This window comes from Pezoporus occidentalis, unplaced genomic scaffold (genome assembly GCF_034315485.1).
Source record: "Pezoporus occidentalis ecotype Australia unplaced genomic scaffold, CSIRO_AGI_Poc_V1 ctg3, whole genome shotgun sequence".
Taxonomy (NCBI): Eukaryota; Metazoa; Chordata; class Aves; order Psittaciformes; family Psittacidae; genus Pezoporus; species Pezoporus occidentalis.
This window is the reverse complement of record NW_026914940.1, coordinates 2,704,220-2,731,929: the sequence shown is the minus strand read 5'-3', so window position 1 is coordinate 2,731,929 and position 27,710 is coordinate 2,704,220. Positions and strand designations below refer to the sequence as shown.

Genomic DNA, 27,710 nt, shown 5'->3' with positions numbered 1-27,710 from the left:
CGAAACATGGGCTTGCTTCGAGTTCACTGACATCTCAAACACAGTTCATCTGCAGTTTAAAGCCATGCTCTGCTCCTGCCTCAAGTCTGCATTCTCATCCCAGTCAATGCTGATGTGTACTGGCATGGTATCTGCATGGTATCTGCACTCCCTAATGCCCGCATGGCCCCATTGTTGACCTTGCTTGAGAGAAATACCCCTGGATTTGCTTCTTTGCTAGAAATCCAGATGGATGCCATGGAATGATTTTGGACCTGGAGCTGGATATCGTGGGTTGCCCCGTGCCTGAGTGATCATCACAGAATGGTTTGGGTTGGAAAGGACCTTAAAATCATCTGGTTCCAACCCCCCTGCCATGGGCAGGGACACCTCATATGTCACCCAAGGCTCTGTCCAACCTGGGCTTGAACACTGCCAGGGATGGAGCATTCACAACTTCCTTAGGCAACCCATTCCAGTGCCTCACCACCCCTGCCGTAAAGAACTTCTTCTGTATATCCAATCATCCAGTACCCTTGATCTTAAGTGCAGGTGGCAGAGCTGGAGCACACCACCTTAGACTTTTATGTCTGAAGTGGACACCTACTATGATTCTATGATGTGAGCTTTCCCAAACTGAGCTTCCTCCCTTCTTTGCTATACCAATACAAGAACTCAAGCTTCCTTATTTCACTGAACCCGGCTGTATTTCTGGCCTGCAAAGTCAACAAGAGGAGCAGCCAGCTTCTTGGCTCCCTTGGAAACTTTGGAGTCCAAGAAAAATCAGACAAAACGGTCTAATACGCTCAAGCTTGCTCGTCAACAGTCTGATTTCTGAGGGACCTGACCCCGCACTCAGGCCGAGCGATGCTGTACCGACAGCAATATTTTTGGGTCCTGTGTGAAATACTCCTGCAATGGCCCCGCTGCCAAGTCTTGCAAAAGTTCCCAGGCTGAGGGGTTGCTGCTGGATGTGGGGATGGAGCATCCATCCATCGCAGGGTTCATGGGAGTTGCTGCAACATCTTGGGTCACCAGGGAAGGGTCAGGAGTGGGGAGAGAGATGCACCATATTAAATACAACTCAATAACAGCACTAAAATACATATAGGCAAGTGCCTAATGTCTCACACCAACTGTCACAGAAGGGTTGAAGGTGGAAAGGACCACCTCAACCTCCCCAGGCAATGAACATCACCATGGGCATCCCGCCATTGATGCCTTGGCACCTTCATGGAAGCATCACCATGGACATCCCGCCATTGATGCCTTGGCATCTTCATGGAAGCATCACCATGGACATCCCACCATCGATGCCTTGGCACCTTCATGGAAGCATCACCATGGGCATCCCACCATTGATGCCCTGGCACCTGCATGGACATCCAGTAGATGAATCACCACACTCTCTCGTCCCTGACATGCCTTGATAGACAGACAAGATTCCTGGTCCTGGCTACTTGGATTGTGCTCCTCTCAGGAAACTTAGCATCTAAAGTACATGTCTAGCATTAAAGGATATAATTTCCTTTGTCTTTGCCCTGCCCAGGGTCACTGAAGGACACAGACCCATATATAGGGCATCCCAGCCCATTCTGGAGACACAGATCTGCCTTCTCAGATACCCCTTCTCAGCTCCAAGCAGCACCAAACTCTTCCCTTGGGGTCCTTCATGCAACAGAAAAAGTAGCTTTTAACCCCAAGACATGGTCATTGCCCTGAATGCTTCAATAAGCCTTGTCCACAAAGCCCATCTGAGGCATGGCACACTGTCATAGCCCAGGGACAAGACATCTGGCCGAGCCCACACAGTGGAAAGTTCAAGTGGCTGCTGTTTATTTGGCTTTGCAGGGAGCAGTCGCCCAGCTTGAACATGGGCCAAGCACCTTCCCATTGCAGGAAACACTGTGGGAGTCTTTAAATAACCCCCAGTGGTCAGGGTTTTGGTTTACAGCTTCTCCGGGTGGAAACTCATCCCTTACCCACGTCTGCTTCAGCTCCTTCCTGGTTATAAATGGCAACTGCTCACCCCCCTGCCGCCTAGGTCTTCATGTTTATACCCACCAGACCCATGTGCCTTGTGCAAGATGAATTCTATGTCCTACAGTCAAAGCTTCACCTGGCTCTCATGCAAATTAGCAGCTCCCTGGGGCTCTCCTCACCCTCCCCATCCTGCCATTAAGATCATAGAATCACAGAATGGTTTGGGTTGGAAAGGACCTTAAGATCACCCAGTTCCAACCCCCTGCCATGGACAGGGACACCTCACACTAAACCATGTCACCCAAGGCTCTGTCCAACCTGGCCTTGAACACTGCCAGGGATGGAGCGTTCACAACTTCCCAAAGCAACCCATTCCAGTGCCTCACCACCCTCACAGGAAAGAACTTCTTCCTTATACCCAATCTAAACTTCCCCTGTTTAAGTTTTAACCCATTACCCCTTGCCCTATCACTACAGTCCCTGATGAAGAGTCCCTCTCCAACTCATCATACTTCAACATCGACCTGCATCCTTTCAGCACCACCGTAAGGTGCGCTTCACCTCCCTGCCACGGGGCTGGTGCGTTGCCAGTTCATATGCTTAAACTCAAGAATAAAGAATGAAATCCTTCCCCTGGGGCAAGCAGAAAATGCCAAGATCAGGCTTTCTCATGTATTTCCCTGGAGGACTGGAAGCCAGAATCCATGCCAAGAACCTGGACTGAATGGGTCACCCAGCAAATCCTGCTTTACTGATGGAAAGTTCCCAAACGCTGTTTGCTGGGAAGCCTGGGTACTTCGGGATTTTGGCAATGCAGCCTTGCCAGCACTCTGGGGGATAGAAATGAGGTTGTTTTTACCTATAGCTGTCATTAACAGATTAACCTAAAATGACAGCTGCTAAGAGGAAGCTCCATAAACAAGCAAAATAAGCTTTTTACAGTCAGAAAACAAGACCTTGCCCTGACCTCCTCTTGGGCAGATTCACTGGCACACAGCAAAACAGGGGGTTATTTTAAACTCTGCTTGTGAAAAGTAAAGAAAAAGCTGCTTCCTTGACAGTTAAGTCAGGTAAGGACACAGGGCGGCTATTCTGCCTTAGGAATAAGCCTACCCTTGTGTACATGTGTGTTAAAATAAGCTTGAAATGTAGTAAAAAAAAAAGCTCATGAAATGTAAAAAAAAACAAAAAAAAACTCAGACAAATGTATAAAAAGCAATACATGTGTGTTAAAATAAGTTTGAAATGTAGTAAAATAAGCTCATGAAATGTGTAAAAAACAAACACAGGGCTAAGCCATGCTTCCTTTGCTGCTTCAGACCTGCACAGGGGATGCTAACTTGGACCCTAACCCCCTTAGAAACCGATGTAACACTCACACAATTCCATTTTCAATGCTTGCAGACTTCTTGTCCCTTGAAGGAGCATCTAAAAACGCAAAAAGGAGCATAATCCTGTATTTTTCCCAAGGGCCATCCCTGCAGCTGCATTTCTGTCTTGGATTTGAAGCATGAGGTTATAAGAATCATGGAATCACAGAATCAACCAGGTTGGAAAAGACCTTTAAGACCATCAATTCCAACCGTTCCCCAGCACTGCCAAGGCCACCACTAACCCATGGCACTGAGGGCCTCACCTACATGGTTTGTGAACACTTCCAAGGATGGCGATTCCACCAGTTGCCTGGGAAGAAAGAGGAAGGAGAGGTTAGGGTGGGAATGGCAACCCATGTGCAGTGAGAGCACTTCCCATGCTGCCTGCCTTCTCTGCAGCATTGATATGGGTCATTTATCTACTCGTCCCTGTCCTCTGTGCCCCAGGAGAGGAGCCAAGCACATGGGCTGTAAAAATAAATCAGTCTTGGCTATGGAAGGGCAGGTGCAAGGGGAGAAGCTATTTTTAATCCCTATTCCACAAAAGGGGAATGCCGGGACTCCTCCAAGTGGGGCTTCCCTGTGTTTAGATGTATTTGGAGGCAGTGGAGGGGTCCGGCTAGTGGTTAATCCTGGTGCTAGGAGCTCAGGGCCAGGGAAGGGACATCAAAGCATTCCTGCATCTGCTGGGGAAGCAGAGAGGCAGACAGTGGCTCTGCTCCCTGCATGGCTGCGGGGGATACAGGTGGCACAGATGTGATGCTTGCAGCTCTCCAAGACCTGGGAAAGCTGTTGAGATGTCTGAGCAAAGTCCTGGGGATGGATCTTCCCACTTACCTGTTGGGTTTCCATCCTGTGGCAAGCAAAAGCCAGGCAAAACATGAGGAGAGGAAGTGGGGATATAACATGGAATATAACACAACCCCAGGGGGACCCATTGCTGCCACCAGACAGAGAAGGTGTGCATGACTTTCTTCCATGGCAGCCAGACCCAGACAAGCACCCTGCAGGCTTTGCACTTTGTTTCCTCTCTAATCAGCAGAGAGAAAGGGCAGCTTCCACGTGTGTGGAGCAAACCAACTTCTGCAGGTATCTCCCCATCCCTTATATTCACTCTGACACAAGCATGGGGCAGTCACCTCCCTAAATTAAGAGGTACGGTAGGATAACTCCTTGGTGTGCATACATCAGTTGCACTGGAAACAGGTCATTTCAATCTGTTTCTGCTGAGACTGTTTTCATGCTTTAGGACCCTTCCAACCACCCATGGCACCATGGTGTTAAGCAAAGTCCTTGGCAAGAAGATGGAGGGCAACCACCTTAAAGAGCTTTGGCAGCATCCTACCAGCTGAAGGAGACAAGCACAAGGAGCACACCCCAATAATGGAGGTGGCAGAGCTTCACCTAAAGCTTGACTGTTTGGTTTGCGGGGATACTGCAAGTCCAATACTCACATTTGAATAAAAGCTAGAAAATCAGTTTGCACTGAGGGCTGTTCAAAGTCTTGTGCCACTTGTTGGGGACTCTTTGTTCCCCTGTGCAGGAAGACAATGGTATATACAATGGTCTGGCCATCAGAGACCAACCACCCAAGAGTCAAAGAGCTGGTCCATCACCCCCGGAGGGATTCAGGAAGGATCAGCTTCCCTGATGGAGGAGGCAAAAGGAAACTTTAAGGCATTTGCCCACTGTAAGTGGAATATACCAAGTGTTGAGGAGTCAGGGAAGCTGCAAGATGAGCTCCCAACAACTACCACTGGCTGGTGTCTCTGTGTCGATCCTGGCATCCACAGTAGAAGCTTTCCCTACTGCAGACAGGGAATGGTTCAAACCTCTTGTAAGCAGGCTCTGCAGCAACCCAAGAGTTGGCTGCTGCAACATCAAGCCTCAGAGATGAGGAGCACGTGAAGGATTTAGCAGGACCTGACATCTAAGGTAACTCTGTCAAAGGCTGGCTCCTCCATCCAAGGAGCCAAATGGCCCCAGGCAGGCTGCCCCAGGGGGACTTCTGGGTATACCACATAAATCTTCGACCTCATTAAAGCTCCAAAGACCACAGCATCCAGCTCCTGACCTTCTCCAGAGCAGAAAATGACAAAACACTTCCTGTTATTTATAGCAGCTGGAGAGCCTGATGGGAAAACCCCACTTGTGAAACACGGGCCGCTTGCCATGATTGCTCTGCAATGGTCAAGCTGCTCCGAACTCCTGCCTATGGACTGCTACATCCCTGAGGCCACTTCACCCCAGCTGAGAAGCTGCACAAGAGGAACACGTGTATGGATCACAGAATCATGGAATGGGTTGGGTTGGAAGGGACCTCCAAAGTTCATCTTTGTTCAATCCACATGCAATGAGCAGGGACATCTTCAATTAGATCGGGATGCCAAGAACCACATCCAGCCTGACCTTGAATGCCTCCAGGGATGGGGCATCCAGCACCTCTCCGGGCAACCTGTGCCAGTGTTTCACCACCCTCATTGTAAGGAATTTCTTCATTACATCCAGGCTGAATCTCCCGTTTTAGTTTAAGACCATCACCCCTCGTCCTATCACTACAGGCCCTGCTAAAAGTCTCTCCCCATCTTTCTCATAGGCCCCTTTTAAGTACTCAAAGGCCACAATAAAGTGGCCTTCTCCAGGCTGAGCAACCCCATCTCTCTCAGCCTTCCTCATAGGAGAGGTGCTCCATCCCCCTGATCATTTCTGTGGCCTTCCTCTGGACCCTCTCCAACAGGTCCATATCTTTCCTGCCCTGAGCACTCCAGAGCTGGATGCACTACTCCATCAGGTCATGTTTGCACAGCACAACTTGAGTTAGGCAAGCTGAGCATCCCAAGAGAGGGGACTTCAGCTGTTTGGCTACAGGGACCTGGCATCCCTTCAGGTGCATCTCTCACCTCTATGAGTACCTCTCCTAAACGTGACTCCAAGGCTGACCTTACCTTGGAGGTGATTATCAGCTCTCTAGGAAAACTGAGGCACAGCCCCTTTGCCCACCTCCACTGGGTGCTATCCGCCTCCTTAAAGCATGGTGGGACATGCACTGGCAGGTCTGTTTGTGGGCAGATGGACTTCCACCACCCTGGCACACACCAAGGGTGCTTTCCAGCATGCTCAGTCAGGCCAGTGAGGAAACCCCGCAGCCCAAGGGAAGTTCTTCCTGCAACGGGATGGGCTTCACTGCGGGCTTGTTGGGCAAGAGCCTCCCAGTATCGGTGATGCTCAAGATGAGTGTTTGCTGTCATGCTGTCAAGGAGCATTCCCAAAGCTTCTGTCTTGGGTTAGAGCCAGTGAGGGCTTTCTGCTCGTGTCCAGGTCAAGGGGAGTAAGCAGCTCATCATGAGCTGCTGGTGCTTTCCAGCCGTGGTAGGAGAAGCTGGTTCTGGAGCTTACCACAACAGCAGCTCTTCTCTATAGTGATAGGTCAAGGGGTGATGGGTTCAAACTGAAACAGGGGAAGTTCAGGTTGGAGATAAGGAAGAAGTTCTCTGCTGTGAGGGTGCTGAGGCGCTGGCACAGGGTGCCCAAAGCAGTGGTAAATGCCCCATCCTTGGCAGTGTTCAAGGCCAGGTTGGACAGAGCCTTGGGTGACATGGTTTAGTGTGAGGTGTCCCTGCCCATGGCAGGGGGGGTTGGAACTGGATGATCTTAAGGTCCTTTCCAACCCAACCTATTCTATGATTCTGTGAAGTGCTGTGATGGAACCCATGGCCATGCACCAACCACTGCCCTGCTACAGACTACAACAAGCCACTGGGGTGTGGGAACAGTAGGTCAACAGTGTTACAGAATCATTAGGGTTGGAAGGGACCTCTGCAGATCATCTGTTTAATGAGCCTCGTCCTCTGAAGGTCATCAGGTCCAACCCCCCCTGCCAAGGTAGGGCCACCCAGAGCAGGTTACATAGGTATGTGCTTAGGAGGGTTGTGAATGTCTGCAGAGGGGGAGACTCCACAACCCCCCTGGGCAGCCTGTTCCAGTGCTCTGCCACCCTCAGTGTAATAAGTTCTTCCTCATGTTGAGGTTAAACTTGTGTTCTAGTTTATGGCCACCGCTCCTCGTCCTGTCACTGGGCACCACAATGTGCCCAACTGCTGCATTGACCTATGTCTCCAATGCCAACGCAGCAGTCAGCAGCTGCTGAGATTTAGGATCATGCTGGGAGCAACACGGTCACACTCCTGTACTTCACCTTCATCATAAAGTTGTTGCTCCTGCCCAGGCAATGATGCTTATCCATGACAGGATTCAGCCTGGGTTGGAAGGAACCTTTAAATATAATCTAGTTCCAACCCCCAGGCCATGAGCAGGGACATGCTCAACTACATCAACAGAGCCCATTTCAGCTCTTTCTCAAGGAGCTACTGGTGCCTGACTTCTTGGAGGGAGGGCTCCTCCTGTCCTTCTCTGCCACAGCTCCACTGCCAGCTTATCCCCACACTCATGTGGTCACTGTGGGGACTGAGACCCCTGCACAGCTCATCCTCAGCAACAAACCCCCAAAGCAGAGCCATGGCCAAGACCTTAGGGGCATCTCCGAAGGCCAGACAGATCTTCTCCCATGGAGATCTCAGTCCTCGTGATGGACAAGCCGCTTCTAAACAGCCCCAAGCAGTTTGCCTGCAACTCCAGTTAATAACACTGTATTTTGTCAACAAGTTAGGTCAGCAGCAATTCACAGGCTTCACACTGGTTAACCTTTTTCCACCAGACAAGCCCAGGGATATTTTGACTCCCTGCCCTTGAGAAGTTTATTTGTGTAGGACCCATCCACTTACCAGCTTCCGGCAATGGAAAGATGCACAAGGACAGTAACTGCTTTCTAATAGCTGGGGAAAGGCTTCATGGTTGTGGCTCCTCGGCACTGGAGCTAGAAAAGCAAAGCACCTGCCAAAGCTGCCTCAGAGAGTCCAAGAGGCTTGTAATTAACTTGGGAGAGAAATGAGGGTGAGTGCAACAGCGCAGCTATCACCCCTAAATAAAATAAGATCTTCTGCAGAGAACCAGATATTATTCTTGCTGGAGGCAAACACACAGACTGGGGTTATGGAGCTCCAAAAGAAGACCCAACAGAGAGGGCACACCACAGAAAGCCATCCCCACTTCCAGCCTTCTCCACATCCAGGGTGAGATAACCCAATACAAAACCAATCCAAGCATCCCCAGTGCCCTCCACTGCGCAGAACCACATCTCACCATCCGATGCTCCCAGTATGTTGAAGCACCAGCAGATACAAAGAGCAAGATCAATAAAATGGGCTACCTTAGCCTTTGCCTGACAAGGATTTGATGTCTTTCAGAAGAAGATCTCCCACATGTGGGATGCAACTTCCACCGCAGGACCACAGGATGCTGCATCTCACAGATGCTTCCGCTCCAGGTAGCCCAGAAACCTTCCCCATGATTTGAAAGGTTTGGCCAAAAGGGATTTGCCTGAGGCTCCCTGGGCTCTCCTGGCAAATGATTTACAGATGCTGCCTCTGGCTGGCGCGCTCTTCACCCAGACAGAACAAGCATCTGGTAGGCCCATTATTTCAGAGGCATTAGTGCCTCGCGTGGAGGGTGTGTTCTGGAGAGCCTGGAGATTTATTGTCCAGATATAAAGCTCTGCCTGAGCTCTGTCCTAGGAGCACCGTAAGGGAAAAGCAAAGAGTTTCTTCATACGAGAGCTTGCTTATCACAACTGCAATTATTTGCACACAGGAGGGCAAAGGCACTCCAGGGTGACATAAGGAGGTGACACGGGGCTGGCTCCAGGGGGTGCTGCCAATGAGGAGGAATGGCCAACCCAGAAAGGGGCAGAGAAAGCTTGTGCCTTTTAACATCAGTTGGGATATTTTCCCCGGTACATTCCTCTCCTTCCAGTAATCTTGTGGGAGCCTGGGAAGACGGGTTGTGAAACACAATTCCTCCTCCTTGGACAAAGCAGCCCTGGATGGGGGCAGGACCAGTGACCATCACATTGCGAATGCCAAGACACCCATAATTAAAGTGGGTGGTGAGGAGAAAGCCTTTCCCACCATATACCTCCACCCTGGGCTGGCTGGTCCCTGCAGCACGGTGGACATAGGCAGAGCTTCTCAGACTGGAGCAAAAGGTACAGCATGCTCAGTGGGATGCCATATTTAGCTCTTCTTGGGGTTTGGGTTGAGGTCATGCATTGCCATCACTTTGGGCTGTATTTGCTCATGGACAGAATGTTAAATCCCCCAGGCTTCAGAGTAAATCCCAGTTCAGAGCACTACAGGTTCATGGAATCATTAGGGGTGGAAGGGCCCCTCTGGTGAGGTGAAACTTGTGCTTTAGTTTACGGCTGCTGCTCCTCATCCCATCACTGGGCACCACTGAAAAGTCTGACACCCTCCTCTTGGCACCCACCTTGGAGATATTGATCTACATTGATGAGATTCCCTCTCAGTCTGCTCTTCTCCAGACTAAACAGGCCCAGCTCCAGCAGTCCTTCCTCATCAGAGAGATGCTCCAGACCCCTGAGGATCCCTGTGCCCTCCACTGGACCATCTCCAATAGCTCCTTGTCTTTCTTGTACTAAGGAGCCCAGAACGGTGCTCCAGACATGTCCTCACCTCCCTCAACCTCCTGCCACAATCCTCCCAGTGCACCCCAGAACAGCCTTGTAGAGTATTATCTACCAATACTCCCAGGTCCTTCTCAACTGAAGAACTCTCTAGTAGGTCAGCCCCAGCCTGTGCTGGTACTTGGGGTTCCTTCTCCATACACTTGCCCTTGTTGAACCTCATTAGGTTTCTCTCTGCTCAATTCTCCAGTCTATCAAGGCCCACTAGCTGGAAGAAAAGCCCAGTGGGATGCACTGCTTCCTGGGTGGCTCCTCCAGGCCAAGCAGGACCTTGTCAGGAGTACCTGACATCTCCATCCATCCCACAAGGGGCAGGACATCAGCTTGCATCTCACGAGCAGCTCATGAAGACACTGGTTACAGCCATGTGCTGGGCTGCTGGTGGTGCACATCTATGCCCTCACCCACCTCTGGTTCAATTAAAGCCACCAACCATTTTGGCATGAAAACCCTGCACCAAGCACATCCTACACTGGGCTCACTAACACCGGCCAGATGTGGTGCTCCTGCAGGTGCCACACTGGCCACAAGCATGCAGGTGGCTTTACAGGGGGGAAACTGATAAAACCCACCAAGTTATGGGTCATTTCCATCAAACCAAGTCTTTTGGGCTGAGGAAAACTGAACCAAGCTGATCCTGGAGGCTTTACTGGGCTTGGGTGAGGCCCTGGGGCTGTAATGGTTTTATTTAGGGCGTGCAATAACCTTTGGCTCCTATTGTATTTGCGTTTGCCAGAAAGACAGTTGGTCTGGCTGGATTAAAGCCGGCCATAATTACATGCCAATGCCTCCTCTGTAGTGAGGAGGGGCAAAAGGGAGAAAGAAAACCACATGTGCATCCCCACACACAGCACTTTGTGTGGAGACAGCCCCTTGCCCTCCCAGGAATCCGGCTTTAGCACTTTGGGAAGTTACTGACAACACAGTGCAAAAAAGGAGGAGAGATGTGGAAATGGCTCCTGGTGTCAAAATGTGTTTCATAAGCAACCAGCCATATCCCCTGAAGGACTCCCTCTGCTTTGCCCAGCCACCAACCCAATGAGAGCCTTCCCCGCTTCCCCAAAGGAACGTGCACAATTCAAACCAGATGCTCCAAAACGCCTGGTTGAAGACATTCCCTTTCATCTGGTAATTGCTGCTTCCGAGGAAGGAGATCTTAAAGTCCTAAAACCCTCTTGGATGATCCAGTCACCTATTTTTGTCCCTTTGGGGCTTCCGAGTATCACTGGTTTGGGCATCTGAGCCACGCTGCTGCTCCTCATCCCCACTGTAGAGCAGTTAATAGCTGGCCTCAGCCTCCTTGCACTCACATCCCTGGGGCTGGTTTACCATCAGCCCCATGCAATCCCACTGCAAAGGGTGCCACGACACCACTGAGATGGGCACCGCTGCTCCACTGTCGCTGGCTGGGCATGATGTAGGAAAGATAGCTTGAAGGGGTAGAAAAATAAGGTCCGAAAGGCAAAACTAAGATGTTATTTTCAGTAATAGCAGCGGTGATGCCTCCATCTGAAACCGCAGCAGAAGGAAATCCCCCTCCTCATACCCATAGCTGCTATGGGTATGCCCCCCTCAAAGGGTTCTGACTTATGCAAGGCTGAATTTAATTGAGGCCCATTTGCACTGAGGATTTCCTCCTGTCCTCTTCAGTCACTGCATTTCTAGCTTTGACAAATAAACAGCCAAGTCCTCAAACCTCAGGCTCTTTATTGCTTGTGGTTCCTTCCCCTTCATTTCTAAGAAATGAATAACAGGAGCAGAAGGTTGCAAAACACACACACTGGCCACCACTGGCTTTAAATACAGCAGGAAATCAAATAAATGAGGAGAGAGGAATGAGGAAGATCGACTACAAGGAGAAAATGCCCAGCTGCACCCACCATAAGTGCTGGAAGCCATGGATGCTGATTTAGGCAGCGAGAAAACCCAATGCAAAGAGCAAAACCAGCAATATCACCGATGCAATGAACTCCTGTGCTGGGGCTGCAAAAGAGCCCACAGGCTGCTTGGAAAACACTAAGGATGAGAAGTGAATGCCCAATGTGATGTGTTAAACAACCAAGGCCTGGAGAAGAGGAGCTCAGGGTCAAAAATCACTTAATATGGCAAGATGTGATGGGATCTGCTGATTCCCTCCCAGTTATCTGCTGCTGATCCTCAGCACCGCATTAGCATCGCTCTCCCTGACAGCGGAGAAAAGTGTTGGTGTGTTATACCAGCCAAGCAGCTTCACTGGAAACCATGACAGATGAGAATAATCCTGCTAATAACCGCAGGGCCCAGCTCCTCCTCAATGATGCCAATTTACATGTGGTTTAATAAGGGCATGGCACGACGGAAGGACACTGCAGGGGAATATCAAATCCTGCCTCAAATGGACATGCGCTGATGCAGTTGAGATTGGGCAGGGTGAAAAAAAACATGAACAAATATAGGTTCTTAACGAAAGGAAAACTTGGAGGAAATAAGGAGCAGGTGAATGACAGCACCCAGAGTATATTTTTGGCACTATCCCTGGAGACATTCAGTGCCAGGTTGGATGTTGTTCTGGGCAACGTGATCTAGATGAAGATGTACCTACTTATTGAAAGAGTGTTGGACTAGATGAGCTTTGAAGGCCCCTTCCAACCCAAACTATTCCATGGTTCTATGATTTCCTTCCATCAAAGGTATCAGCTGAGCTCTGCCTGTCAAGGAGAAGGTAGGGGTCCAAATTGGGATGGGCAAACCAGCACCAAGCCTCAAGCCCCCTTGGTAGGGTTTTAATCAAAAGATACTGCATCCTCGATGGTCCAACACAGCCAAAAGGGGATCAGTGGTAAAATACACATGCGTATGTTTTACTCGGATGAACTTAAGTGTTGTAAATCCAAGCAAAGGGCCTGGCACAGCCACGCACAGGAAACTCCTGCTTCAGAAGTCCAGGGCTGAGATTAGCACGAGATTAACGGGGCTGGAGTGTGAGTGGTTACACTGCTACCCAAGGGTGTCAAATGAAAGGAGAGGGAAGGGTGTTACTGAAGGCTGCATTAGGGATAAAACACCTCATCCTCTGCTATGCTAACATGGCTTTTGCATTGCAAGTGCTAACAAAATTAGGTGATGGCTTCGAATCTGAGAACCTGTGTCAGCATGGAGGGTGGTCAGCGTGTCCCTTCTGCAGGTTGGGACCATGCCTGGTGAGGATGTCAGAGGGAGCAGCATGGATTTTCCTCTGTCTGTGGGAGGACAAGCTGCAAACGGAGTCACTGGGGCTGTCTTCTCCACTGCAGGGATGGGGAAGCCTAGATGCCCTTACACCCATTCTCAACCAGGAGCACTGGGGTTATTTAGGTTGGCAGATCCAGGGCACTCGGTATAGCCTGCCAGAGAATAAACACCAGAGCAGGGAAAAAAGCCATCGGAGCTAAAAGCCAGTACACAAAGAACAAGGCCAAATGGGTACAAGTCATCCACAAATAAATTTAAGCTGGAAATGAGAGCAGTTTGTATCCGTGTGAGCAGCAAGGCTCTAGCAGCAGCTTTCCCGGAGGACCTGCCAGGGTCAAACGGCTCATTAGCTTTAAGAAGGAAGCTGGCAGGGGGGTTGCATTGCAGCTGCCTGTAACAGGAAGAGGGGGGGACCAGCCTTTAGACCGGCCAGAAATCAGTGGTGGCCTTGGGGTTTCATCATGATGTGAGCCTTTTGCCACAGCTTCCATCCCGCCTGTGCTGGTGGGGTACAGAGGGATGCAAACAGCATCTAGGAGAAAGGGAAGCTGCACAGGGAGGGGAAATAAAGAGGCACAGCTCCGTTTTTCCAGCTGACAGGAGCTTAAACACCGGCTGGGATTTGGGCTCAGGGCCCTCCCATGAAATTCCACTTGGCTCATCTTAAGACAGCGGCTCTACTCCCCGAGCACCCTACGAGCATTTCAATAATAGCAGGAGGAATCAGACCTACTCGTCAAGCGTGTTGCTATTTGTGCAAGCGCTGTGTACCGGAGGGAAGCTTGAAGAACAAGTCCCCCTTTTTATAGCGCGCTGTATGCTGGCAGTGAGCCTGCAAATTAGGAGGAATTCAGGGAGAAGCAACAACAACAACAACAAAAAAGAAGCCTAAGGGGCTGGAGGGATTAATTTTGGAGGGGGAAAGAAAAATAGAGAGAGAGAACTAAGTGTGTGGTCCAGTGCGTGCGACTTGGGGCTGGGACTGCACCCATTGCTGTCCCATCCACAGCAAACCCATGCAGGTTTCCCCACCTGCCCTTTAGATGTGTTGTCTCCCACCTCAGGAAGCAGCTCTATCACGTCCATGCAAAAAAAGCAGCAGTTAAAGTAGATAGAAATAGTATTTAAAATGATAGAAAGTTAATTAAGAAGCTGCCAGAGCAAAGGAGAGCCCATGAACAAAATCAGTTTGAGCTGGGAGTGGCGACAAAGGGTGAATGGGGAGGAAATGCTCTCTGCCATGAGGTTTCTAGGTTGGTTTTACCCCAAACTGGCTCAGTTCATCTCCATCCTCTCTGAAAGTGCAAGCTCCCTGCGTGGATGCGGCCCTGCTATCAGCATCCCTATCACTGGGGCACTGAGAGGGGTAGGAGATGACCTGGATCATGAGTTTAATCACCAGCCTTCAGCCTGGCTGCGCTTGCACTGGTGGCAGGGCCCCAGAGAGGGGACTCTGGCAGGAGCCCAGCACTGTTCCTATAGGGAAAAGCTTGGCTGTCCCTGTCTCGGGGCACCCAGCCTCATGGGGATATCCCTGTGACCAGCAGGTTGCACCCCATGGGATGCATCTCCCCCATCAGCCTGGGGAGCACCAGCGCAGGGACATCCAGAGCCTTTCAGGGTAGGGAATTAGGCATGCCATAAATTATCCTGCTTGTTTTCCAAACCCCGTTTTTCTGCCAGCCACACAATCAAGCAAGCTGTAATTTGCCACTGATGGGGTGTAGGAAAGGAGGGGACACAGTGGCTGGGACAAGCTTTCCCTTAAATGCCCCCTTAACGCCACCTTAAGAAATAATGAGCCGGGGGCAGCGGAGGTTACTGCTTTGGTATGAGAATTTTCATGAGCATGAGAAGGCAAAAAAAAGAGACCACACTGCTCCAAAGTGGCTTTTTTTTTTCCCTTTAAAGAAAGCTTCAGGGGCTCTGGGAGAGCAAAGCTTGCTGCAGTTTGTTTTCTGTTGTGCCCACGTTACCAAGCACAGCCTGCAGAGGAATGCACAGCGAGGGGCACCCGGATGGGTAGTGCCCCTGGGTAAGCACTAATATCCAGGTATGATGGGATGGTGAGGGGCACCAAGCCCAGCGCTCAACGAGCCAGCTTTGCAGTTTAACACAAGGTTTGCTTCCAGTAGCGCTCCACTGCATAGAACCACAGACTGCTTTGGGTTGGAAAGGCCCTTAAGATCATCCAGTTCCAATCCCCTGCCATGGGGGAACCTCACACTAAACCATGTCACCCAAGGCTCTGTCCAACCTGGTCTTGGACACCACCAGGGATGGAGCATTCACAGCTTCCCTGGGCAACCCATTCCAGTGCCTCAGCACCCTCACAGTAAAGAATTTCTTCCTTATATCCAATCTAAACTTCCCGTTTAAGTTTTAACCCGTTACCCCTTGTCCTATCACTACAGACCCTAATGAAGAGTCCCTCCCCAGCATCCTTGTAGCCCCCTTCAGACACTGGAAGCTGCTCTGAGGTCTCCACGCAGCTTCTCTTCTCCAGGCTCAACAGCCCCAGTGTTCTCAGCCTATCTCCGTACAGGAGGTGCTCCAGCCCCTGCCCACCCACTGACCACTGTGTTGCACACTGAGCTACTAAATAAAGATCTTATCACATTAAATATAAATCACAATCAATAATACACAAATCACATTAAAACAGCGATTCCAGAGGTTGGGATAATCAAGGCAATTCTGCCAGCGAGCAGCGCGGTACCCGGCAGCTCCCAAAGCCTTCTCCAGAGGAGTTCAAACCTTCAAATACTTGGAATTGCTCTTTGAGGGAATTTATTTTAAAGCCGCTTTAACGGCAGCTGGGAATTACCAGGGAGGCACTTTGTGATTTCCCAGCTGCTGACCCCGTTCACATGAAGGGGGCCCTGGGCGACCGCCCAGCTCGGGAATATGCGCTGGAGCCAGCGACTGCCTCGAGATGCACCCGCGTTTCCCCTTGCCCCATGTTGTGGGGGCAGCACGGAGCAGCCATGGAGAATGGCAGAAACAAGAGAAAACAGAATCATAGGATCAACGAGGTTGGAACAGACCTTTAAGATCATCGAATCCAACCTTTACCCCAGCACTGCCAAGGCCACCACTAACCCATGGCACTGAGGCCTCATCTCCACAGTGTGTGAACACTTGCAGGGACGGTGACTCCAGCCCTGCCCTGGGCAGCCTGTTCCAATGCCTGAACACCCTCTGGGGAAGGAATTGTTCCTCAGCTCCATCTAAACCTGCCCTGGTGCAGCTTGAGGCCGTTTCCTCTTGTCCCATCCCTTGTTCCTTGGGAGCAGAGCCCAGCCCCTCCTGGCTCCATCCTCCTCTCAGGCACTTGTAGGGAGCGATCAGGTCCCCCCTGAGCCTTCTCTTCTCCAGACTGAACCCCCCAGGTCCCTCAGCCGTTCCCCATCACACTTGTGCTCCAGGCCCTGCATCAGCTCCATTGCCCTTCTCTGGCCCTGCTCCAGCACCTCAATGTCTCTCTTGTAGTGAGGGGCCCAGAACTGATCTCCTACATCCAGCAATAAGGGCATGAGCCTGCTTAGCTGGGATGTGGTAAGGGTTATTTTTGAAGACCCTTTTCCCATGAAGGCTAAAAACTGCACTCAACTGCACTGCTTCATACCTAGAGCTAAAGTAGAGCTGGGAGCTCCAAAACACCAAGCCAATGTCCCACCTTGCTGGTGGCACATTGCTCTTTAAGCATTTTATTCTAAAAGGAAAGGTTATTGAGCACAATCACTGATGACAAGCCAAGTAGCAATAGGACTGTGAGTGACAGGTCCTGCTTGAAGACTGGAAGATGTCACCAGCTCAGCTGTAGTTGTTCCTCTTGCAAAACCTTTGTGCTCCCCTGTCCACCCCATTGTCCTGAGAGGGTTATGGAGTCCTTCTCTGCTCTAAACCTACACGGGGACATCTTGTAGGTTTAGAGCTGACTCAAGCCCTGGAGATGGTAGACCTGGAAGAGATGGGATGGCTCTGGTGGTGGGTAGAGGCAGCCCCATGCTCAACTGCTACCAGATGCCAACCCACCTGCACCATGCAGCCAAGTCACCTGGAGCACAGGGGCCCCCCAAAGCCACAAGCAAGTGTTGGGCTGATAGGCATCAACCTCCCCTCATCACCCACAGCCCTGCACTGGCTTTCTTCTCCTTGTTATGCTTGAAAGACACTTGTGGAAAAACACAGCAGAAAGGGTTTGAGTGGCAGGCTGGAGAAGGAAAACAACTTGGCAAGGAGCGGGCTGAAGGACACAGGCGTTCCCATTTCAGTGCTGAACTCCCAAGGGTGCTGCTCACAGGGTTTATTGACCAACTCAACAAGCTGGCCTTGCAAACCATGGCAGGGAGGGACACAGCTTTTGGTCAAGGTCTCAACGGTGGCACTTTATTAACTCTATAATCAACCGGTGACATAATCAACAGGGACTCAATGCACACAGTCAACAAGACCCTGCAATCACTGCATCTGCACTGTCACCCCAACATCACCCCAAAAAAGCCCTCAAGTAGTCTCTGCAGTACAAAGGGGACCAAAAAATAAAGGGAAAAACTAAAACTCAAAGTCCAGGCAGGTACAATCTGCTTAAAATAACAAAGGTGTGCGCCCTTGACTCAGTCAGTGCAGCAGACACAGAGGATTGAGTTGCTTGGCTCAGTATTAGAAGAAGAAATAATCATTGCCATAATAAACCAAGAACAATTAGACACAGCCAGGTCAGGTTCATTAAGGGCGAAAGGCAACAGTTTGACTCCAAACCCAGCCTGAAAGGTTGCATTGATAGGATCTTCCCCAGCACAAGTCTGTGCGGAAACTCGTCATTTCCCCCCCCCCCCATTCCTTCTCCTTGCAACATGCCACATCGCCCCCAGCTCTCACGTTAAACATCTTATTAACTGCAGTGACGCAAGAGAGGAAATCTCCGAGAAGTATCAGAGAGGGAACGCATTCAGCATCGATACGGCTGCAGAGATCTGCATGCGAAATGCATTCACCCCCTTCTTTCCCACCCCCCTTTCCTCTGATCACTTGATGCCATGGGAAACTGAAGCTGACATCCAAACAGAGAGAGACTCACAGTAAAAATATTAAGATGAAGAAAAGAGCCATAAAAACTTGCCTTCCAGGAAACCATTTGGATGCAGACCCTGCGCAGCTGCAGCCACCCTCCGCGTTGTGTTCAACCCCCTCCTGCTTTCCGGCTTGGAAATCAAGGCAGGGTGGGGAAGAAAAGGGGATAAAACCCCAGAGGATAAAGAGGAGAAGCGATATTGCAGCTGATGAGCCCGAGAGGCTGTTGGCAAAGTGGTCCAGCAATCATCAGAAATTCAGACGGTCACGTGAGGAGCCCGTCTGCAGCTCCCGCTCAGGCTCAGCACTTCCCGAACTGCACACGCAGCAGTTCTCCCGCCCCACTCCCACCCGTTTTCCAGCCCCGTGTTCCACCTAAACCCCTCCATCAGGCTTTAAGCACCGCAAGGTGACTGAGGGCTTCCTGCCAAAGATGCTCCAACCACAAAGGTGGATTCATGCCATGCAAGCGCAGATAAAGCATTGCTTACGCTGCAAAGCCACCCTTCTCTTTTAGGCTTTCCACCTATATCCTAGCAGGCAGCGGGGTTTTCTCCATCAGGATGTGCACAGGGGTCATCACCTCACCACGAGGCTGATGGGGGTCGCACTGACGTGGAGGAGCACCCAGAGAACACGCTGTACCTGCTCCCGGGACCAGCCTGTCCCTGGGCAACCCTAGGCATGCCCAAAACTGGCCCCTGAGCTGCCCTGGTTGCATCAGAGCAGGCAGGTGAGCCCAGACACCTCCAGGGCGAGGTGGCAGCTGCCTTTTTTCTTTATTTATTTAAGTTTAGGGGCTTATTTGCTTTAGTTTTCACCTGGGATGTTGCTCGCACCCAAAGGATGCTCATTCCTCTCCCATCCTTCATTGCCTTATGGCGCAGCAGCTCCCAGGGACCTACCAGGACCAAGCAAAGATGCCTCTGCAAATGCTGCTCTATACAACCTCACCATCCCGTTCCCTAAAATCTTTTGGACAATGAAAATGGATGCTTTTTCTCTGCTTGCACCCATTCTTGAGATAAATTCGCATCAGAAATTAAGACACTCAAAGGCTTCACGCTGCCTCGTCTTCACCGCCCGGCCGGAGATGCATTGCATTGCAGTAAAGTCAGGCAGATACAGTGGGACTAAAAAAAGAGTGTGTTTTTCTTTTTTTAAAGCCGGATTGCCTTTCACGGCATCTATATTTATAGGTAGAGCTGTTGAAATCTTAAGGGCTCCTTGCCACAGGAATCCAGTCACGTCTCGTGTTCACAAAGTGGCGTAACTGGGCAAAAAATGAGCATTTAACGGAGCAATGGGCGCTGCGTCCCTCCTTTAGTTTTGGGTACAGTCAGAGGGGGAAAGAGAAGATGTAAAATGCACAGGGGAGATGTGCGTGCCCCCACCATGTGCCATGATCTGTGGTTTCCAGGTTTGGAGCACAGCGAACATGGGATTTCACACCCACCTCTGGACTGGCACTTTCCTTCTCAGTCACTGATCAAACAAGAAAACCCAAACCCCCCTTTTTTTGGGTGTTTATTTTTGCTTTCTGTTTGTCTGTCAGTGGCACACTCAAACCTTCCCCTGCATTTTGTTTAATGGTTCAAAAAACCCCAATGGGGTTCAGCTCTGGAGCGGTCAAACTTGCTCTCCCCGTCCAAAGCCGCTTTGGAACGCCATCCACCAACATGCTGCAGCACACAATGCCCAGAAACCACACAGCCTCAGCCCAAAAGCTTGCAGTTTCCTTACACAACAGCACGCTACGCTGCTAAAACCCCCTCTTTCATTGTAATTTGTGCTATAAAAACCCATTGCGCCATGTCCAACGATGTGCTACCACCCCGCTGAGCGCATCTGGATGCTCAACTCCGTATTTCCTTATGGCAACCTATGCCTATTCCAGTCAAAAACCCAAACTGTAATTAAAGTTATTGATAGGAGCCAATGTTTACTGTTTGCTATTTTAATATCAAGTGCTGCTGGATTTCAAGCCACTGATTTCCATTGCTTGCAGGGGATGATTAAGCTGGAAACGTGCCTAAACGCCAGGGTGTTTTTTTTGACATTTCTAAAGGCACTTCTGCCGTCAAATCCAAGAGGCTGATCCCAGTGGATGCTTCTCGTCAGGGACCACCTCAAATGGAAGCCAGTGAGTGATTTTTGAGCACACACAGAAATAAAACTAAACCAGTCATAATGAAAGCTTTCAGCAGTGCCAATGGGACGAAGGCTGGTAGCGCTCCAGTGACATGACTATTTTCAGCCTCGTGAAAGTTTAAGTATTGCCCTCCCAAAGGAATGGATTTCAGGTTGGAGCTTTTACTAGGTTAAAAGTCTCTTCCTTCACTTGCCCACGTGTCAGATCTGGCAGCCCCTACTAGCATCTGATGTCCCCCACAGAGGCTATGATGGGAACTGTGCTGCAACACAGCAACAGCCAGCGCCTGGGTGGTTAACTCTGAAGCCTAGTGACAACACACTATGAAGTTCCTGGATGTATGTAAGTATTGGTGGGTGTACAAAGCTCCCAGCTTTAAATACACCTGCAGCATTTTCAGTATACACTACTAGCAATGATATGACCAAACAATCAGCAACCATTATAACCACGGAATTCAAATCCAGCTCACAACAGGGTAGGGAGACACGTGAGATTTAGCATGCAAACAAGTCACCAGCCCCATTTATCGACACTACTCATTTTCCACTGCTTCCAATAAATACACAAGTTCATTAAGGCCTAATTCAGTTGCTGATCCTCCTTTAGCAAGGAGGATGTATGTACAGAAAAACAACTCAGCAGCCCCAGCCGCTCCGTTTACATTTCACCTCCTTTGAGCAGAAGGATGAAGCCGTAACCGAATTAACTGGAAACTGGCAGCAGCACAAACTTGCCAGATTCCAGCTAATTGCTCGGATTAGTTAATTCCAGTCGCATGCAAAATCCACCTTACCTACGACAGAGGAAGGCAGTGCATGGGCTGTCCTGCTCTGTGACCCGCCTGCTTTCACAACGGGGCCCACCAGCCTCCCGAAAACCCCTTAAATCTCATTAGCACAACGGAAACACGCTCAAATATGGCACAGGAGAGGCCGTCCCTGCTGCAACTGCAGCGAGAGCAGCCCCATGCGTTTAACGCCGTTTCCCTGCAAGGAGGTGGGAAACGTCCATTGGGATGGCGCGACCGGACAGCAGGGAATATTCTGCGCTTCCCCCTCCCTACCCCGGGCCCCTTGAAACGCTGAGAGCGTGCTGAGGCCGCCCGGAGAATGGAAGTGCCCATGATGCGCGCCCTGCAGCACACCCAGCGCGCATCGCAATGGGACACGGGGCTCTCAGGGCGCTCCGGTGCTGTCCTATAATGAGGGGGGCGAACGCAGCATCGCACGTGGTCTCCCCACCGGGGCTACCGCAGCATGGTCCCCGTCAACCCCCGCCCCGCTGCACCGCGCAGTGCCCTTCCTGAGCCTCGCACGGCTCTACCTGGTGTCCCCCCCCCCTCCGACTGGTACCGGGGTAACCGGGCCCCGCGCACGGGGGGCACCGCATCGCGCACCCGAGCGCGGCCTCCCCCTGCACGCCGCGATCGCCCCGCTCCCGGCCTCCCCGGCGGAGGCAGAAAGGAAGGAAGGAAGGAAGGAAGGAAAGGAGGGCTCGCCCCGCAGCCGGGCGGCCCCACGCTTCGCTCCGCGCATGGCTCCCTCCCGCCCGCATTGTTGCGCGGGCGGCCCCACACGCCGCCGCCTCGCCGCCCGTCCCGCGCACTGACCTGCTCGCCGGCTCCGGCCGTGCCGCCCCGTTCCGCGCTGTCCCGTTCCCGGTCCCGTTCCCGTTCCGAGCCCTCCCGTCCCGTCCCGTTCGGTTCCGTCCCGCTCCGCGCCCCGCACATGCAGCTGCTGCAGCCCCGCGCGCGCCCCCTGCCCGCCCCGGCCCCGCCCCCTCGATCCGGCCGCGGCGTCACGTGGTACGGCGGAGCCAATAGGGAGGGGAGGGAAGAGACGGCCGGGCCGGTGAAGGGGCGGGGCTAAAGGAGGGAGGGGCGTGGAGAGAGGGGCGGGGCTGCGCGGTGGGCGGGGCTAGAGACGGGTCTTGCCCATATTTGGGGTTGGGCGGGGCCAGGTGAGGGGGCGCAGGGAGGCGGGGGCGTGAGGTGAGTGTGCGGGAGGGAAGGAAAGGGGGGAGGAGGAGGAGGAGGACGGAGAAGATGATGATGAAAAAGATGATGAAGAGGATGATGAAGACGAAGGTGATGATGAAGACCAAGAAGATGATGAAGAAGGAAAGAGGGGGAAGGAGAAGAGGAAGAGAAGAGGGAAGAAGAAGAATAAGAGAAGGAGGAAATGGGAGGAGGAAGAAGAAAAGCAGGATGAAGAGGAAGAAGATGATGATGAACAAGAAGATGATGAAGGAGAAGATGATGATGCCCATGGCAGGGGGGTTGGAACTAGATGATCTTTGAATCCTTTCCAACCCTAACTATTCTATGATTCTGTGATTCTCTGATGCAGAAGAACAAGAAGATGATGAAGAAGATGATGGTGACAAGGAGTAAGATGAAGAAGACAAAGAGGAAAGCGAGGAAGGAGGCCTAGAGGCTATGGCAGAGCAGGCTGGCTGCGCAAACCTTGGTGCAGTGGAACCCCCTTTCCCCGTGCTGGCCAGGCTGAGTGCAGGGAGTAGCTGCTCATTCCTATGGCTCTATAAAGGATGTATTTAACATCTCACCATGAGCAGTGCTGGGCACAGCAGTGTCACCCATGGGGTCACTGTCTTGGGGTCTGTTGTGATTCAAGAGCTGCTATTGCTCAGCCTGTCTGGCCAAGCTCCTTGCCCCAGGTTATCAACCTTTGCTGCTATAAATCCCTGTGTAGAGCTGTGGCATAAAGAACGACCATAAATCCAAAGGAATAGGAACACAGCACCTGCCTCTTTTCATTTATGTCTGATTTATTGAGGACTCTTTTAGCAGGAGTCACTGTGGAGTCAGCCAACAGCTTTGCAGCCATTAAAGCACTAGTAGGATAGGGCTTTTGGGGTGACGAAAGACACAGAGGGATGAGGTGATTCCTCAGGAGTCACACACAGATATGAAGGTATGAAAGGGCAGCAGCTGAATATCAGATGTGCATTTGAAGGATGTTTTTTGCTGTGCTCTGAAAGGCACTAAAACAGTGCCGTCTAAACCAGAACCATCTGAGAGTGCTTTGTGCTTCTGAGAACACTGTTATAAAAGGGCCAGGAGGCCTCCTCTTTGGTTAAGGGTCACCTGGCATGACCTGCAGCAAGTCCTCCATCAGAACATGAGAAAGGCTGATTTGGCACAGTGAGTGTTTCCAACAGGGGAAAAAAAAAAAAAAAAGTGGAGGAGGGAAAAAAGGAAGGAAAAGGTTCAGAATTTCTTCATTCATCATAAAAAACTCCAAAATCAATAAAGGAAACAAGTCAAGTTTAGGTTTCTTAACATGACGGATCTTGTGCAACTCCAGTGTATATGTGTAAATAAATACAACGGACCTTTGGCTAAAACTGCTGCATCTGCTGGCCAATTTAAAGGATATTGGAGACATTCCATTTCTGCAAGTTTGAAAGCAGGCAGCTGGATGCAAGGGATTTCCATCAGCATGCCTCCCTCTTTCCCCTTTGCCTCTTGAGGCAGAGGCATAGCACAAGCTTAAGTTAGACATCAGCAAATTCACACCTTGCAATAGACGCCTGCTGAAGACAGAAAGCAAACTGTTACTTCCCTTGCTATTGACATTTAGGTTTTGCTATTTGCCTCTCTGCTCCTTCTTTCTGAGTGAGAAAATTATCTGTTATTCACATCAATGTCTCTAATGCAATACTCAGAGCGTGACTTTCGGTGCTGCTAGAATTAGACTTCCAAAGCTTAACGAAAGCTCTGGAGGGCAGAAGTCCTCCTGCTATTGCTGGGGATGGTAGGACCCACTGAGAAACCCGCCTGTGAATGCTTTCTTTAAAAGCAAAACCCACTGAAAACTGAAAGAAGCAAACATCATAAAATCCAGCACAAAGGAAAAACAACTTTGCAGCTGCTCTGGTTGGTTGGGTATTTTTGGTCAAACCCTTTCTTGTTAGAAGAGCGTGACCCCTTTCCTTTCCGTGGGGATTCCCAGGCATGATGGGGAACTGCATTTGGGATCTGTTTGTTTGTTCTGTATCCTTTACTGTTTGCGGATATGATAGACCCGCCTTTGGGTTTCAGCAAATGCCAGTGATCTGTTTCTGCTTAGCTGAGAACCTGAGAGCGGTGCTTGGCAAGCTGTTCTTTGCTTACCATTTCAAATGTCGCATGGAGCACAGTCTCAGCTTGACAGCTCTGGCACGAGAAAAAGGGGCAACAGCATGAGCCTCCACCACATCGCCTCAGAAGGGCTGTCAAACCCAGCTTGATCCCTCTTGCACGGGTGAAGATGGAAGTTTGCTGTGCCTGAGAGAGGAGCTTCTCAGCCTGGGGTGTAAATTCATACCAGTTTTGTTGCTGCTCTTTGGTAAGGGAAATTAGAATCATAGAATGGTTTGGGTTGGAAAGGACCTTAAGATCATCCAGTTCCAACCCCCTGCCATGGGCAGGGACACCTCACACTAAACCATGTCACCCAAGGCTCTGTCCAACCTGGCCTTGAACACTGCCAGGGATGGAGCATTCACAGCTTCCCTGGGCAACCCATTCCAGGGCCTCAGCACCCTCACAGTAAAGAACTTCTTCCTTATACCCAATCTAAACTTCCCCTGTTTAAGTTTTAACCCATTACCCCTTGTCCTATCACTACAATCCCTAATGAAGAGTCTCTCCCCAGCATCCTTATAGCTCTGTTGTGTCCATTGTAAGCTGGAGGAGAAAATGGAAGCATTAAAAATTGATATGAGGAACACCTTCAGGTCTCCTGGCAAGCCTGAATCCATCTTCAGTCAAGCCCTGCCTCACTTCTCAGGGGGGTTGGAACTGGATGATCTTAAGGTGCTTTCCAACCCAAACCGTTCTATGCTTTTAGAGAATCAGGACAGAAATGTTTCCACAATCAGGTCACTGCTTTAAGAGGATCAAACAGGCATCACGTTAGCTGTAATTTCCTGCGTTTGAATGGATATTCAGCACACATATCGACAATCTCCTCTGCGTGTTACCATCCTTGTGCATGTTTTTGAGCGTAATGCGCTTGAAAAGCAATGTGGAAGGATTGAAACCTGTGTGTGGATGCTAATCCCAGAGGGCTGAGTTTGCCTTAGTGATAGTGGAAAGCCTGGCCATGTTTTAATGTGTGTTTGTCAAAGCGCTTGTGTTACAGCTAGGATACTTTCCTGGATCAAGCCCACACAGCCTTCGTGTTTACAGAAATGATGGAAATGCAATCCATACACCTGCTTTGTGTGAGTTTTCGTCATCGTTTTTTCCATGCTCCTCCCCTACCCCTTCTGTCATTTCCATTTCAGCCAAAAGCAGCTTTTCTTTTGAAGCCAGGACACCGTTAACACTGAATTGATGGAAAAAACTGCTCTCCTTTTTGCCACCTGCAGATATCACTTCTCACTGCTGCTGTGTTAGAGAGGGAGCAAGAGAAAAGCAGCGATTCTGGGATGGAAAGTTTAAAGGAGGAACCATTCCTCCAGGGTAGGAAGTGAAACATGAGTTCTTGATACATCAGTGTTAATGGTCCAGCACTGATGCCTCCTTCCCATCCACTGTTTAAGCTGGACAGACTTTGTCAGCCACTGGAGCTTGTGTCTTGTAATTCTCCTTTGGTGAAGCACTTACCTCATCATGTTCCTCTGGGATTTCAGCATCTGGATGAGGTTTCCAGTCACCAGTCCTGACACAGACATCACATTCCCTGCCCATGGCAGGGGGTTGCGACTAGGTGATCTTAAAGTCCTTTCCAACCCTAACCTTCTATGATTCTAATATTCACCTGCACTACAAGTGACCTGGGTTTCTCCAGCTTACAGAGGTCCCAGAAGCTGCTGTGAACTGACTTTTCCTTTTCATTGATACCTTTTCTTTCTGTGAGAGAGAAGAAAAACCAACCCCCCCAAACAAACCCTATGCAATAGTTAATTCAGATCTTATTTATTCTATTTCCTTAAGTTAGCTTTTTCTCCAGGAGAGGCTCAAAATGGAGCACTTCCCTCTTTAGGAAGAGTCATTGAATAGTTGGACCAGCACTTGGAATTCACTTGAAGGCACTGACTAATTCAGCATGAGTGAAACTCAAGTTCACTCATACGTGGTAACGCCTTTCTTTTTCCCACACTCATCAAAACCTTGTTTGCCTACTTCACAGATTCCCCAGGTATTAATAGCCAACAAAGGCTTCAGAACAGAAAGAGCTGGGCCCAGAGACTGAAAGGTTGCATTTGCATGTAAGAGAGATGGGGGAGGCTCTAAAGGGATCACAAGTGCTGCAGATAGCCTGGCTCCTTGCCCTCCTACACAGCTGAAGCTCAGGCCTGCTTTCTCAAGCACATGGCATAGTCCAGGGCTTTCATCTGGGCTGAGAACGTGGTTAAATCCTTGCAGGCACTGCAACATGGAATGGTGTTTTAACCACATCAGGGAAGGCAGGATAGGTCTCCTAGGGTAGGGCTTCTTCACATGCGGTCCCTGCACTACTGGTGGTCCATGGCATGCCTGAAGGTGGTCTGCAAACTGATTGCAATTAGGAAAATAAAACCATACACATTGCATTCCCACGCCTGCAAGCCAGCAATCAGAAAGGAGATGAAGTAAGAGTAACAGATAATCATGCTGGGTTTTAGGTCTTGGTGGCAGTTCTTTCAGTGATGCTATGGCCCTCAAGTTCTGTCCTTTTGTATTAAATAAGGTGAATTGCTCATTTGATTGAAGGAGGTTGGTGGGGGGAGCAGGCTGGTTATCACACTGGCACGGAAAACCTGGGCTGGTACATGCTGCAAGAGCCCTGCTTGCAGCCAGAAGTTATCTGGAGCCAATCCCACATACCTATTCAAAGAGCCTTCGTTTTCCTCATTAGAGGACATACTTGCATAATCTTCTTTGTATGATAAGGAGCACTGCCTACTTTCTATCTCACACCCAGGCCTCCAGACTTAGCCAGGCCTAAGGAAAGGACTACTCTGTGTAACCAGCTCTACCTGGGAGTGTAGACACATCCTAAGGAAGTGATACTATCAGGATTTGGGGGTAAAGGTGTGCTCCAGGCATCCAGCAAAGATGAGCATTGTGACTTGCAGGCTGGTGTGGAGGCAGCAATGGGAAGAGGGTGAGAAACAAGGAGCTTAGAAATGTCTCTGTACCTCAGAGGAGATTCCTCCTTGGTCCCATAAGAAAACAGCAGTGCTTTTGCTGTTTATCCTGCGAAGGATGTTTGAAAGGTGCTGCTGAAAATCAATTGAGGAAAGGAAGCTTGCCCACATCCATCCTAACCTTGGTAATGAAGTGTCTGCATTACCAGCTGAGCCTCAAATAATTTGACTTGGCACTATTAAAGCCACAGAGTCC

General features: G+C 50.4%; 1 protein-coding gene and 1 long non-coding RNA gene across 4 annotated transcripts in view; one reads left to right on the top strand and one right to left on the bottom strand.

Annotated features, from left to right (window-relative positions):
* PTP4A3 (protein tyrosine phosphatase 4A3) overlaps positions 1-22,151 on the bottom strand; it is a 43,445-nt gene extending 21,294 nt beyond the window's left edge. Inside the window, exon 1 of one of the 2 annotated variants that reach the window (XM_062626961.1) lies at positions 21,984-22,151. The gene's annotated coding sequence lies outside the window, so the exon portion shown is untranslated. Of the gene's footprint in view, positions 1-8,601; positions 8,999-21,983 lie in introns of those variants that run through there. The other variant, XM_062626962.1, reaches the window with a different exon arrangement.
* The window catches only part of LOC134167854 (uncharacterized), a 1,192,997-nt gene that overhangs the window by 218,839 nt on the left and 946,448 nt on the right, over positions 1-27,710 (top strand). The window lies entirely within an intron of this gene.